General features: G+C 37.3%; 1 protein-coding gene across 1 annotated transcript in view; it reads left to right on the top strand.

Annotated features, from left to right (window-relative positions):
- LOC127659897 (teneurin-2-like) overlaps positions 1 to 16,765 on the top strand; it is a 333,843-nt gene that overhangs the window by 4,664 nt on the left and 312,414 nt on the right. The window lies entirely within an intron of this gene.

The raw sequence follows: 16,765 nt of genomic DNA, 5'->3' as shown, positions 1-16,765 counted from the left end.
TTCAGTGTCTGGGTACTTAGTATGAAGCAGGTCAGATGAGGCTATTATATGTTCAATGAGTTCATACTGGTGTGGTGATTGAGGCTGTGAATACACCACACACACACAGCAATAACAGATACAGTTTGCACTGTGGGAGTCTCAGGGGTCTCACATTCACCCACAGACATTATAGATGATATGGAACACTGATACAGCTGAAGGGATATGATGGAACACAGTCTCTAATATACAGTGCAATACCTCCACCATGACAAGATCAATATTTCAATTTTTTTTTTACTACAAATCTACACTTTCAATTTCAGAATGTAAAAGTGAAAGTGGAAATTCTTAGTAAAAAAAATCATCATAGGCAATCATATTGCTTAAGTAATAGACTTAACCACTAGAGTCACATGAATTACTTTTATGCTGCCTATATGTCATTTTTGGAGCTAAAAAGGTCTGCTTACCATTCAACTGCATTATATGGACCTGCAGAGCTTAGATATTGTTCTAAAAATCTTTGTTTGTGTTCTGCAGAAGAAAGAAAGTCATACACATCTGGGATGACATGAGGGTGAGTAAATGAAGAGAGAATTTTAATTTTTGGGTTAAGGATCCCTTTATGTCTCTCATAGCCTTTTCCCACGGTTCGGGTGCGGGTTCCTGGGCCGGTTTGAATTCTTAAACTGTTCCACGCATTTCCACCACAGAAAAGGCCCTTCCGGGGCCAAAAACCTGGTTCCGCACTGGCCCCAAAAGCTTGCTGGTATCTACGCAGGAACCAATTATGTCAGGGGACAGAGGGTGGGATAAAGATTGTCACCATGGTAAAGTTTTCCCAAACAACAACAGTAGTACATTCTGTATCAAGGAGTACATATTCTCTCTATAACAACAATAACAAATCCCACAAAATATTCAGACATTATAAGCATTCAGGTAGCACAATGAAACGTGTGCTCTACTTGCAATGTTGTATTTACAAAGATCCGAGATAAACTAGAGAGATCGCAAAGAAAAAAAGATCTACGAGAATGAAGATACATCACGAAACGATGCACGGCATTTTCAATTGACCAAATCATAAACAAATTGAAAAACACTTAAGGGAGTACAGGGACTATAAGAAGGAAATTGGACAACAGTGGACGGAGCAACAATGTTTTTGACTCTTCTAGCTAACCGGAAGCATTGAATTCAGCCATTAACGCTCGTGACAAACAGTGAATCGCCAGGGTCCTCTGCAGCTGTTCTCAGTAAATATTTATTTTTGCCAACTTTGTTAGGTTTTTTTTTTTACACTTTTGTCATCTTATTTTGTGCATTGATTTGTTCTGTAAGGGGATTTTTGACCAGCTACTCACTAAGTTACTCACTACCCTCTAAGGACGATTGTGGCTATCTGTGCAGTGAAATGGTGGGATTCTCAATCAATAATATTACATGCTATGGCAAAAATCTAAATACAGCCATCTGCTACACCAATGTTAATAATAATAATAATTCCACTGTAACAGTTCACAAAACTTTAATTACATTACCTGTCATTTTTAGCATAGATGACGTCTCTGATAATCTTGTTGGGCAATGTAATAACGATGGATTGCATTAATCCATATGTTTAACTATGTCCTCAAAAATAAGAGTAAAAGCTGTATACAAACACACTGTGATGCGCCATGTTTGATTATGTTTGAGGTAGTCACGTGAAACTACCATGTAGAATGTAACTCATTATGTCACCGTTCGGCTCTTAGGTCAGTGGAAAGGAACGGCCAGTTTATGATAGGCTCCAGATTGCCCCGGCCATATACCAGCGGAGCACAGGCTCTTGGCGGAAACAGTCACAATTTCGGTGGAAAGGGCTTTTTTTATGTATTTTGCATTTTTTTTGCGTATTGTTTCTACTTAGACCCCGAAGCCGCCGCCAGGCGCCGCCATTTGCGCCGCCATTTGCGCCATTTAGAATGTCAGCCGCCGCCAGCCAATAATTTCGTAAGCCAAATTGAGCCGCCATCTGATAAAGTTTGGCTGAGCCGGCTAGAATTATTTGCATCAAATAATAATTATATCACATAGAGACATACACACACGAAATATATAAACAATACACGAGATCTATTTTCCCACTGGATTCATAACAGCGCAGTCTTGTGCCCGTTGCTACGATACACAGACTCACAGTGAATTGACGACCAATTAAAATTGCTCGCTTTTCCGTACAGAAGAAGCGATGCATGTTTTTCTCGCGACTGAGGTGAAATGGCGGAAAGAAGCAAGCAAGGTAATTTTGATCTCACTTCTCACATACTTTCCTAATTCCTACTTACTTTTTTCTTAACTTAGGCCTACCCAGACTTTTGTTAAATCTTCAGGGCACGGTTGCACAAACACCTGAATCAAAGATTGATGTTATGAACCAAATATTCTGGAACGGAGAGATTTATAGCACTGAACGTGATATTACTGCAGTAACAAACCACCGTTTCCACATTGCTAATTCACGACGCATGCTTAAGTGTACATTGAAGTGAAATGTGCAAAACTTTGTCCAAAATAATAGGCTACTGATAACAGTGTGTGTTTATATTAAGGCGAGACACGGCAGGCAAAAACATAGTTTTTTTTTACTGGTCAATTTTGAGATTTTTGGATATTTGTCTTCAATAACATGTCTTCTTTCAGACTTGTGGTGAAAAAAGTCCGAAATACACATTTAGGTCTTTATTTTACTACACTTCGTCTGTTTGCGTCTGTAGATTTCTCATAAACTTCAACAAAAGTTTGCATTCTTAATCAAGGTGTAATATGATAAGCTTCATCCATGATAATGCCAAGTTATTGTATACAACTTAGCCTACATACATTTAGCCTAAACACAACACATTGTAGGCTATTTGAAAATGTTTAGTAGCATACAGACTACAAAATAAATATGTACATACGCTATGAAAGTAAAATCTGATTGTATTGCATTTTGTAGAAAAATAGTGTAAGCCATGCATTGCTTGGAAATATTGAGATCTAGTAAATCAGTATAACATAGACAGTGGTGGATCGAAGTACACATACCATGTACTTGAGTTAAAGTAAAGATACTCAAGGTAAAATATTACTTAAGTAAAAGTAGAAGTGCTGCCTTTAAAAATTCACTTGAGTAAAAGTACAAAAGTATTTGCCTTCAAATGTACTTAAGTATCCAAGTACTATGATTTTTATGGCCATAATGTCCTATTATAATTTGTCACAAGGCTCTTGCTTAACTCAGTCTACATGAAGACTAATGTCACTCTTGGCACACCAATCTATTAATAATATGTCATTAATTAGTCAGATGTGTGTGTGTGTGTATATATATATATATATATATATATATATATATATATATATATTTGAATTGAATACATTTTTGTGTGTTTAATTTTGGAGGGAAGGGACTGTTCCCATAAGGTATAATACATTTACAGTATTTACTGTATATATTTTTCTCGAGCGCCTATGGTCATAATTATTAACATCCTAATGTTATGATACATTCAAATAAACCTGCACAATGCCATTAAATATAAATATATATATATACACACACACACACACACACACACACACACACACACACACACACACACACACACACACACACACATACATAGAATATATATATATATATTCTATGTTATGGGAGCAGCCAATTTTCCTCCAAAATTAAACACAAAAACGTATTAATGCAGTGTTTCTGCTACTCTCCAGAAAAACAATGCTATTATATGCAAGTCATTTTAGTGTCAACATAATAAGCAATGTACATTATGCGTCAATATTTACCAATAATTGCTGCAATAATAGCTGCTGCTCTCTGCCCCGCTTAAAATCATTGGCAACGCAATTTGTTTGGAACTATTGAGAGCTACACGAATCACGTGACACGCGGCAGCGAGATCACTGTCGCAACCGTCTATGTTCGCGAACTCTCATATTTAACGGCTCTGGGGTGCGTTTCCCGTACAACAACGTAACTTGCTGCTCCACTACCGTGAGTACGATGCACTGTTGAAGAAATCAACTTGCTAGTCACGACTGTTTCCCAAAACCGTATTGTCGCAAATTGGTTGTTCAACCACATTGGTTAATGATGTCACACATGTGGTGGATTAAAAACTACTTTTAATGAATCTGTTCGAATTAATGATCGAATTAATGCTAGATGTTTTGCTATAAATTACGGACATGTCATCTGAGGACTCCCTCATATTTTTCTCAGTTATTTGCTTTATTTCCAGATTCAATCATAGGCTCGTTCTTACGCACTAGAGCACGTTCACACATGCGTGCTCTTCAAAAACGGTGCTTTAAATCTATTGACAAACTAAAAGACATAAAGGACATTTGTATGTCTTCTAAATAAAAGATACTGATTTTACTGAATGTCATCTTGCTTATTTGGCTCAAGATAATAATTTATTAAGCCCACATGTTATAATAACAAGAAACTCTGCTTCTAACCACAGGTCGAGAGCTGTCGTTCCAACCACACAACTCTGCGATGCTGTTTGCGAATGTTCGTTGGAACGATGGTTTCGGGAAACACCGACTCGTTGAACTATGATGATAACGACGGAACTTGCTACCATAGTTGGCTAACGATGCTTTTGGGAAACGCACCCTGGTTCAAGGCTTAGTAGATGCCGCCAAGGCAAGTTCAAAACAAAGCGCGCTGTACTGTGATTGGTGGCTCGTTTGACCAGTTACATTTTTATCCACTCATAAATAAAAAGGAACGACTGATTTTGAAAATGTAGTAGAGTAAAAAGTAAGATATTTGACTTTGAAATGTAGTGGAGTTAAAGTAAAAGTCTCCCCAAATTTAAATACTTCAGTAAAGTACAGATACACAAAAAAGCTACTTAAGTACAGTAACGAATTACATTTACTACGTTACTGTCCACCACTGAACATAGACATCTGTAGACATGAAGTGGCAGCTTCAGCCATTTGCAGCTATGAAAAGTTTGGCGGCTGCAGCAGCCATTTAGGTTTTGGCTGAGCCGGCTAGCCAGCCAATAACTTCATCAGCCAGCCATTATTCTCAAAACAAATGGCTTCGGGCTCTATTTCTACTAATGTTTCACTTTTGTACTTAGGTGAACCAAACTGAATCATATCCAGATGTGTGATTACATTGTATTTAATTGATGAGGTTGATTCATGGTAGGTCTAGATTAAAATTGATCTGGCCACTCATTTCAATAAACAGATGTGTTAGACAGCTCAGTAATAGCCTTTGTTAGGTGAAAATTAAAGCTTGGATCTGTTAGTCACAGGTGCCTCTGAAACATATGGGACAGCTGGACATATCAGCGGTGAGCAGTAGGGCAGAGGATTGGATGTTCTATCATTCTCTGCTTCTCTTCTCTTTTTTTCACACCCATGCAGGGCCACATCTGTGTCTACGCTGCATGCCTTGCCATTGCATTTTAACTTCCTTAATTTTTTTTTATCGTTTTGCCTATCAAAATTTGTACTGGCACTCTATTGACAGCATAGCATCTTTCTTTGGCAGTATAAATTGTGTATCTGGTATTTTTATAGACCGTAATCACATATCAATGTGCTCAGAATGACAGTAAGTGGTTGAACTAATTAGTTTCACATCAGGGGTTTTAGGGATCCCTCAGAGGTGTTTGTTTAGATACAGTTTGATCCTAGATGTGTGCTTTGGTTCTTGTTCCTAACGTCACAGTCATTTTAGAGGACTTCACTATAATCCTTAACTCCTAATTCCTACTTTATGAAGAGTGTACTAAAAACAAAATTGGACAAGTTAGGCAAGAAGAAGTTTGTCAAATTCCCTTTAGGAGCTCCTTAGCTGTTGTTTTGATCTGAAATTAGCTGTCTAGTCACACATTTTATTTAATATTTTATTTTGTTGATCCTGTGCTTTGTTGGTGTATAGAAATACATCTGGGCAGGAAAAGATCAAAGGGAGAACCTGGAGGGTATTAAAAATAAATGACTGAGATTAAATGTAGTATCTCTCTTTCTCCCTCTCCTCGTCACATTCCATTTCTCATTGCCCCGTGGCCTCGTCCACTCGCGCAAACATCCGCAGCCCTTTTCACATCAACCTTGAGATAGCTGAGAGTTTTCTTGTTTGCTCATTGATGGCTGGGGAATTGGTTTCAGGTGTCCCTGAACCTTCCAGACACTCTGCCATCTGTAACTGTGTGTCAGGTCATACAAGCGTGTGGCACAGCAGTTCATTTACAGGCAAAGGTTTTTTTGTGGATCAGCCTCAAGTAGGTAGGGGTGAACTGTGTAATTTATGTGCATCTAGAGGCTGCAAATGGAATTGAAAAAATAATCACTGGTTTCAAACTGGTTTCCTGAACCCTCCTGTTGTCTACTATAGTTTGATAAACAGGTAGTCCCACCCTAACTCACGCTATTGATTTAGCCTGTGTTGCCATGTCTGGCTGGTTGGGATGCTGAAACAAACAGAACAATGTTTTGAATGTGCCACAGTTTTTATACTAATTGAGGAAATCAACCTTCCAGTGGATTTCTAACATTTGTCTCTACATAAAAAGCTGGAATAGGAGTAAAGTAAAAAATAAATAAATATATATATATATATATATATATATATATATATATATATATATATATATATATATATATATATATATATTATAAAAAATACACAAAAACATCCCAAACACCCTCAATACATTAGACAAACTTTCAACAATTGGGACAGTCTTCCCTCAGTGCTGATCCTAGGTTATGTACCACTAGGCTTATAATAATCACATTAATATGTCCTGCAATCTTTTAAGAATGTAATATGACATTTCTTGCTCAAAGTCCTTAATCTGTTTTGTAATCTCCCAAGGCAAATGCACATTATGATCCAAGCCAACATTGACTCATTTGGTTATCCTGATTTCCCCAAAGGCTGTATCATTCTGTTGTTATAAAAACGTTTTCTCTTATTCTTCTGGACTCAACAGCGGAGGCCACTTTGGTCATCAGGGGCTCGGGCTTATGCCCTAGTGGACTTGAGGATGTTGTTAAGTGGGTATGAGATGGTTCATCAGTTTGGCAATTAGCTTTGCAGAATGAAAGCAAACTGGTGGTTGCCAAGGTGTCATTTCTGAGTTTTACACAATGGGAGCTAATGAGGTTGTCCTTCCCTGTGAAAAGGGTCTTACCCCTCACTAGAATGTAGTTTAACATTATTTGAATAACTTACAGGACTGGCTAAGAGACCATTTGGCCTTGTATATAGGGGCTAAAGTGCCTAATAGCCTTGCTCTCTCAATGGAAGACTGATGCGTCTAATGGAGGAGCTCACCTCAACACCGGAGTGTTTTATCCGAAAAGACAAGACACAGTGGTCAGTCTGAGCCCTGAAGGCCATCTAGGGGTCAGTTGGCACTTAACAGGAACTCTTATGACATCAGCCTTGTAAGGTATGGCGGAGGATCAGTGGCTTTAACGGATTCACGAACAAACAAGAACTTACTGTTAAAAACTCCCCTAATTACTGAAATAGCGCCAACCAGTCTCCACAATAAATGTATTAACAAAGAGACAATGAACTATTGACAGAGAACCGCATGTGACATCTGCATGCTCACCACGTGCTTATCGTGTGGACAGGAAGGGGGAAACTTTGAACGTAACAATGTGTGTGTGTGTGTTTTTCAGTTAAACACAGAACTGCATATTGCTAATGAAATACGTGTAATCCCTGTATGTTGTGTATTTCTGAGGTATATCAAACTCGTTAGAACTGTTTGTTGTGTGTTTTAAACTCTGAGGCCTCATATTTAATAGCCTCAGAGTGTATATTCCCTTTTTAAGTGTACTAAACACACGTTTCTTGGTATCAAATTAAACCTTACGATTTGTCCGAGCTGAATTAGAATATAAGATCTCTGTAGAATGATATTACGCGATGTTTTACTGTCTTTTGAGTCATTCAGCCCAAAATATCTTACTGTCATAAACATGCAAATGAGCCTTGACAAAGGAACTCTCTCATGCCCAGAGTAAGGGAGACTTTTACGACCTCCAAAGGAATGTTCAGAGAAGTGCTGACCCTCACTTCATTCTCTTACTGAGAAAGAGAAATGAACCCTGTTAATCCTATATATATATTCTATACATCCATGTGATAAATTCATTGACATGTATCTAATGTTCCATCTCATAATTTTCCTAAATGTTGTTTGATCTGTGTTTTCTTTCAAACTCTAATGGGTTAATGTTTCAGACTTTGCATACTATGGTTAACCGAAATCATATGTGTGGCATATTTGGTCTCTATAACTTGGTATTTTGAAGATCGAAATGACTGTGTACATGATATGTCGATAACAACAACATATTAGTATTACAAGTATATTTCCTAGTTTCTTTCTTGCTCATGCAATGAGAAATGTGAGAACAAAGAGCAATAAACCAAATTCCCGCCTGGAACCCAAACCCTTCTCATTGGTCGAGCCAATAAGAGGTGGGACATATTTTCTAAGGTTATAAATGCTCTTAGCTTACGTCTCTTCGCTCTCTTATGCTCCTCTTGCTTCCTGCCTCTCTTGCCCTCTGAGCCTTGTGCTCTCTCACTCTCTTGCTGAATGATGCTGAACTAGCAGGCCCCAAGGACTCCCAAGCTTGCGCCAGGCTACGGCCTTGTCTTTCCATTCACCAAGATCCTCTGACTCTCACTGGTTCTCTCTCATCAAGACAACATCATCAAAGATCAACTGGAGCCTCAACAAATTGCATCAGGACAGTTTATTTCAAATGGGACATGCAAGTATCAAACTTAGTCTCATTATTTGATACATTAAGTATCCTTACCCCTTTCTAAAAAGGGTGTGTCAGAACTAATATGATGGTTTGCTCAGGCTGTTGATCTGCTGAACTTCAAACAATGCTATAACTTCTTGCCTTCCTGTATTCTGCTTCAGCCCTCTTTCCCTTGGTAAACTGTATGCATGTATGTATCTGTATGTTAGAGTAGTTTAAATGTTTAGTCTAGTTAATAAAGTCTTGTTCATGTCACATGTAAAGTTGTCTGTGTCTCAAGCTCATATCTAAAGTCACTAATCATAGATTTTGACTACTTGCTCTTAATACTTAGTAAGAAAGACATTTCCCATGCCCCGGAAATGTACCTTTCTATTAATTAATTAATTAATTAATAACCAATGTTGAGTGTTCACGGGATGAACCGAGTATTTGGTTGTAATGTTAATGTAGCTACATCAAGTTAACCCGATTAACTGATCCAAATATTCATAATCGATTATAACAAGTTATGATTGATTATTAATATTTCATAGAGCTGATTCGCTACAGCCTACTAAGTGACACCTAATTGCACATGGCATTCCCATACCTCTCAGGCTGTTGTTTTGTCCCTCTGTAGGAATGATTCCTTTAATTATTAAATGTTTTGTACAGGATAGTGTGGCTAAGTGGCTGCAATTTGGGGCACTTGTGCCCTTGGGTTCAATTATGGTACTATGCTTCTAAGAGCAGAGTGTTTAATTCTGTGTCAAATTTAGTCTGTCTTCTAAAACGTACTGATCTTTATTGGCGGTGCCCTAGAGACAATCCAGAAAACCTTCAGGCGTTTCTCATGGTTTGTCAGAGGTGAAAATAGCCACATTATATAACAAGTAGCAGTTTCTGTAACAATCACTTTCTGCAACAAGCAGCGAGCTTGTGGTGTATTGGGAAATATCTCATAAATTAAAGATACATTTTTTAATTCTCTCTTTTATCTCTCATTTGATAAAATACATAGTTCACCCAATAAACATCATCATTTTATTATTTACTCACTCTCTGTGGAACACAAAAGGAGATGTTAAGCAGAACGACAGCCTCAGTCACCATTTACTTTCATCTTTTTGTTCCACAGAAGGCTTTGGAACAACATATGGGTGAGTAAATGATGACATCATTTTTATTTTTGACTGAACTATATCCCTTTAATAAACATAAATGCCACTTGCAGACACATTTTCACCACAAATGTACAAATTGGTTACCAAATGCAATCAATGGTAGGGGAGTAAGACTCGAATTTGACTATTACAAAAACAGCCTCCACACTCACCTTCATAGTGTTCCCCAAGACTTGAGATCCGCTTCAGGTCTTTAAACATGTCAGCACCAAAGCCTGTTGAAGCACACAAGATGTTTTTAATATCAAGGGTGTATGTCAGGTGGTATATGAGGGGCAAAATGGCTTCCTGTGGGGCCAGATCTATTTCTGCTGTCCAATTAAAAGGTGTTGAGTGGCCGGATGGCGCAGGTGTCTCGCATGGGGCAGGACATTTGACACTGTTCTTGTTTAGCTGTTAACTCTATGTCCAACATTAAAGGGGGCCCTAATGATGTGCTATGCATCTTGGGAACAAAGTATACTGCGAAAGCTCACTGGACACCCACTGCTAAGCATAAACCCTCTCAATTAACACCCTGCCCTCCCGAGACCACCAATGATAACACACTACCTACAATGCCAACAAGACCCACACAGGAGCTGATGTCACAGGGACAGGTAGGACGCTATGAATCAGACAGTGTGCTAGATGTGATCCTCACACATGCACATATTCAGCCATGGCAAAGCTCCAGTTCCCGCTCTGCAGTGTCAGGGACACTATTTTTGAAAGCAAGCTGTTAAACTATTGTGTTAGTCCAAAGAAATGTACTGTACTTACACATGTTATGTGTATAACATTTTGTTGAACATGGCATTACATATATTTTATTTTATTTTATTTTACGCAAGTTCTACGAGGCTCTTTCTCTTCCAGAATGGTAGCGCTATACTTGGCTTGCAGAAGCCAGTCTGACTTTCTCACCTGTATTAGTCAGTAAATAAATGAAAGAAATAGTTCACCCCAAAATGTAAAGTTAATCATCATTAACTCATTATCATGACTTGTACTCCCATCTGACCTTGATTCTGTGGAACACCAGAAGAGATTTTAAACAGAATGTCCAAGCTGCACTTTTCCATTTGTGTTGGGTTAGTTACATAAAAATAGTAATCCACAACAAATTACTTATTTATCTAAAATTGTAATGAGATTAATTTACTAATTATGTTATTGAAAAAAATATTTGCATTAATAATTACATTTAAGTTGCTTTCTAATACACTTTTCTGCGCAACAAATTCCCAATAATGTCTATTTCTTTCTTGTTCATTGTAACACACAAGTCATACACTCAGCACCTCACATTTACCCTTCACAATGACTCAATACGGTGCCATAATTAATGTATTCTTCATAAATAATATATTAGAGATAAGCATAAACCTATAATGTACTTAAAAGTAATTACATTATTTTAAAGTAAGTAACTGCAATCTGATAACAATAATTTTTATTTTAATGCAGCACACTACTTTTTTGACTAAAATAATTAGATTAGAGTAACTACTTAATTTGTAATTGGATTACACCCAACTCTGTTTTACATAAAACGAAAGTGAATAGTGATTACAGCTGTAAAGGAAGATTTACATTTCTGTCTTACATAAAGCTATGGTACAACTTTCAGAAAACGTGTTATATAGTGCACAAATCATATGAACAACTTTTATGATCTTTGATACATTTTATGGTGCTTTTTTCTCCCTTTTGGAGAGTGACAGCCCCTGGTCCCCATACAAATTCATATATTTGTGAAAGAGCAGCTCAGACTGTCTGTTAAACTTCTATGAAAGAAAGTCATATGGTTTTGGATTGACATGAGGGTGAGTAAATTATGACAGAATTACCATTACTGCGTGAACTATCCCAAAAATTTTTTTTTTAATGTACTTGCATAACTTATAAAAGTAACCTTGGTATTATGGTGTGAATTCAAACGGTAATGTTACTTTACTAATTATGTAATACTCATTACTTGTGGTGTCCTTTAATGTGATCGTTACTAATGTGTTGTTAAAGGAGAGCTGTGTACATCCAGTCAGTGAGTGAAAATCTGTATCTATATCAAATGCAGGTGTAGAAGTCATGGGTGTATGATGGAGAACCAAACTGTGTCTCCATAGCAATGTAATTATAGAGCACTACATTAATAAGTTGCTTGGAGAGCACAATACAGTGAGTGTTGAATAGGAGGCAAATCTGAACGGGTGCTGATTGATTGAAGGTGTTGTGGCTGTGTGTGTGCGCACATGAGCTGAGCTTGAGATGTCGAGCTGAGAGAGCAAGCAGATCTCTGTGTGGATATCTGGAGGGATGCAGAGCCAGCTGTGTCATTTCATTAATGGCACAACAATCCCACAGTCCTCCTTATAACATTGTTTCATGCCTAGAACCCAGAAGGCTCACCTTGATTTATTTCCTTCATCCACACACCTCCTCATCATCATATCATATTTTATTTTTCCTATAATAGCCCTGTAGTTCTCTCCCTTCTCAAATTTATTTGTATCTTGCTATTTCTATCAATTTGTCTTTCTGCGTCTCCTTTAATGTTTTGTTTTCTCTCAGCTTCAGGTTCACTTCATGTCTTGCTCAAAATCATCAGTTTTTCCTGTGTTCTCAGTTTTTTTTTTTTTTTTTTTTAATTTTCAGAATGTGATTTTTTTTCTCCTATGTGTAATCTTATGTAGATTTGACAGTATGAAAAGCACTAACCAGGGGTTTTCAGCAGAGGATCTGTGATAGTACTGCAGAGCTGAAGTATTTACTGTAAATTCATTATTGGCTCTTTATTCCGTGCCACTTCATGTTCCAGGGATTGTTTTTTTTTTTTTTTGGGAAATTGTGATATGATCCCCAGGGGTGTAAAGTAACCAATTAAAAATATCCATGTCACTGTAATGAAGTAGTTTTTCCCAGGAATTGTACTTTGTATACTTTTACTTGAGTACATTTTAGGTGCTGTAACTGTACATTTAATGCACTATTTTCCCACCGTCTGTGTTCGCTACTTCCCCTGTCCTGATTTAATTTTTATATATAAACAGGATTGGCTAGGGAGAGTCTCCTGACTCCCATCAAATCAAATCACACATAATAAAACTTGAAAGGCAGTTGCAGATCTGGTGCAAACTGTCATGGATGTGGAGGATGCCTCAAGCACAGCTCAACACCTGAACATCACGGCTGCACCTGAAAGGGCTTTTTGCAGTGAAAAAGGCCAATTGCTTGACAGTGTCATGTGAGTTTAACTTGCTCAAGCCAGATATCAGCATTAATCCTGCCTCTAAGTTGAAGAAACATATTGGGGTTAATTTAATATTTCTGCTTACTAGGCTCTGTAGCTATTTATAACTGAGATTATTGGGTTGATGTTAGAGATTAAGGCAATGTTATCAATAGGGCTGGACAATAAAACAATCTTGATGTTTATCTGAAAAAAAAAGAGAGAAGTCATCGATATCGATGATAAACCTTTGAGTAATTTTCTATACTTACCCTATCTTCTACATCTAGAACAGGGGTCGATCGCGATAGCAAGACAACCACTGGTTGGTTGAACTAGATAAAATATAAAAGATTGACTTTTTATTCCCTAAAGTGTGTAGACGTGCTGTTTGATTGACAGGCGGCTAATGTTTGTGTGGAACATTTTATCTCAAGAGGAGGACAACGTGGACCAATGAGGACCATGTTCTACATAAAGAAATAGTTCACTACAAATTCTCTCATCATTTACTCACCCTCATGCCATCCCAGATGTGTATGACTTTCTTCAGAACACAAATTAAGATTTTCAGAAGAATATTTCAGCTCTGTAGGTCCATACAATACAAGTGAATGGATGCCAAAATGTTGATGCTTCAAAAAGCACATAAAGGCAGCATAAAAGTAATCCATATGACTACAGTGGTTAAATCCATGACATCAGAAGTTATGTATTTATGGGTGAGAAAAAGATCAATATTTAAGTAAATTAAAAATGTATTTCTATAATCTCCAGATACACCCTATGTGGTACTATATGCATGGTATTAAATCCAGGTTTAAAATACAACACAATTTTCTTTTTAAATGACACACGTGCGCAGATCTGTACACATGCACGAGTTATTTTCTGCACACACCCGCAGCTGAAATCTTTACAACAAGCCGGTTTTGACACTCAGGGGCGGGGCCCAGTCCTTTCTGTTACAAAAGCTATTGGCTGCTGATCAAATCCTGTATTGATTGGCTGCATCTCGTTGAGTCTCTCGTGATTGGCTGTTGTTGGACGAGGACAGACAGAAAGCGGGACGATTGGGAATCGGATGATGTTCAGTATAGTGTAAGGACGCTTTTCTTTCATTTACTCTGGCAATAATTGTATTGATGTATATTTCTTATTTCTCCCCTATGTGAGTTTTGTATGTTTTTTTCTTGTCAAAAAAAAACAAAAAAACCCGCTTTCTGTCTGTCCTCGTCCAACATTTAACGTCATATGTAACTGCTGCGCCGTCTTTTTTTTTTTTTTTTTTTTCACAAAAGGGACCTTGGACCTGAAAAGGTTGAAAACCCATAGTATATGATACCTCATGCATTACTGTTCACAAACATTCTTGTAAAAGAAGGAAAACTTTTGAGTGAGTGGCAGATTTAAAAAAAATATATACTCTGTGGCCACTTTTGTTGCTTTGCAGGTTCCCACCAAGCTCCATATCCCGAGAGCATGCCTTCAGTAACAGTAATAACCATCAGCCTGCAGAACATGAACAAACATGCAGCACAAAGACGCTCTCTGGTGCAGGTCATTACCTGTCATCATCAGTAGTGGGGTGTAGGTTGTTATAGAGAGGCTCGGCGATCTGGACACAAAAATCACATACTTCCCCCTACTGAAGCGGAAGTCTATTTATATTACTCAAATGGCCAATCAGCCCCCGGTCTCAGCCTCTTAAAAAAGTAAAATGCTTCTTTCATGAGTCTGATGAAGCATAATGACCAGAGGAAAATTTCCACTCCTGGGGCCTAGAATGGGATTTGAGTCAGTCCTCAGGGGTGTGTGAGGCCAGTAAATTACCGCAGTGTGTGTTCGGCCACCGGTAAAAGGCATTAATGCAAAGAACATTGACCAAAACAGACCTCCAGCCAGGAAACGAGCAATGTCAAATTACAGTCTCTAATAAACCCCTTTTTGTGTTCCTTTGCAACTTCTCTATAGTCTGAAAGCTGAATAGATGATAGCTGAAAGCACTTGCGCTGGACTAATTCTGAACTTTTTCAAATTGGACTCATTTAGAACCTGCTTATAAAATTTGGGGGAGAAGGACAGGTGTTGGTAAGTTATGAGAAAGTAGTTTGTAAGTAGTCAAAGGATGAATAAAATAGAAAAGAGAATGAAATAAAATAAATATGAAATAAATTACAGTTAAATGCATAACTAGATACATGCATATATAAACATAATCATGTTAAGCCAGGCTCAGCATGCTGCATTAGATCACCCATTACTGTAGGTCAGTAGACATTAATTAATTTATTTATTTACATTTACAGTACAACATTAATTCATGTGACAGATACTTTCTTACCAAAGTAGTTTAAAAGTGCATGTACTGCAATACATTTGTGTAATAGCGAGAGAGAATGAGTTACACTCTGTTTACATAAATAAAACCTGCCACTTCCAACAGAGCTAAGTGCTTACGATTCTCTAAATATATTAACCTATCTACATAAGAGATAATAGTATTGTGCTCATTCAGTAAGATAATTTTTTTTCAACTACATTTTATAAAGTATTTTAGGTATAGTGCAGTGCTGTAATATAAGCAAAGGGTAGGTGCTTTTGACTATACATAATTTCACTATACATAATTCCCATAACAATTCTTTGGAGGGCATAATGGCAGAATTTAAAACAATTTTTTATTAATTCTTCTCATAAAGCTCAAGTATTTTGTTTGAGTTGTAAAGTTGTTTAAATTGTCATGTTTACAGTCATTTTAGTGTTTGGCATCAACATGTCAACTAATTTGTAAAATTGTATATAACTTTACACAGAAAAGGTTAGTAAGCAATTGTATCACATTCACACTAAAATGTTAACATGCATATTGTTTATGTCTTGTGCTAGACTTTTGAAACAGTGAGTATTTAACATTTACGGATTGGTCACGTTCACATCCATTGAAGGTGCCATACTGTTATTTTAAAAATAAATAATAAATTGTTGCTTTTTTATTTTTGTGGTAGTCAGTATTATGCCACAAATGCTGTCGACTGAGCTTATCTTGTATTGTATGAACACAGAATACTCCTTTAATACCATTGCCTGATTTGCATAATTCCTTTAGTTAATCAGTGCAGGTACAATCCAATTTCTGAAACTTATGATGAACATCAAAAACATATCATATTATGTTGAAAATATTATACATATGAGGTCCTGTGAGTCTGGTTTTTGCTGCCTCTCACTGTGACAGACCATATCCTTTGGGACTTGTGGTTTCCACGGGCTTCGAGTGTGTTTTTGGGATACGTACCCCACTCCGGGAACATATCCCAGTTTGAGAAAGAGATGCCCATTCTCTGGGTTTACTGTGGTATTTTCCCATCTGGCTGTACTATGAATTTGTAAACATAAGAAATGAACATGATGCTCAGTTTTATCACAATCTGTAGAACTATTCAGTCATCAGACATTAGGCATGTAAGTCTGCTCATGCTTATAGCACTGTCTCTTAGCTCTTTAAGCAATGCTTTTGAAGAATATTTCAGATGTCTCTTTTAGAAAAGAAATGCATTATTGATTTCACTCATTATAAAGCCTG

The sequence above is a fragment of the Xyrauchen texanus genome, chromosome 19, assembly GCF_025860055.1.
Source record: "Xyrauchen texanus isolate HMW12.3.18 chromosome 19, RBS_HiC_50CHRs, whole genome shotgun sequence".
NCBI classification, from domain to species: Eukaryota; Metazoa; Chordata; class Actinopteri; order Cypriniformes; family Catostomidae; genus Xyrauchen; species Xyrauchen texanus.
Note: the sequence above shows the minus strand (reverse complement) of the source record. Positions and strands in the feature narration are given on the sequence as shown.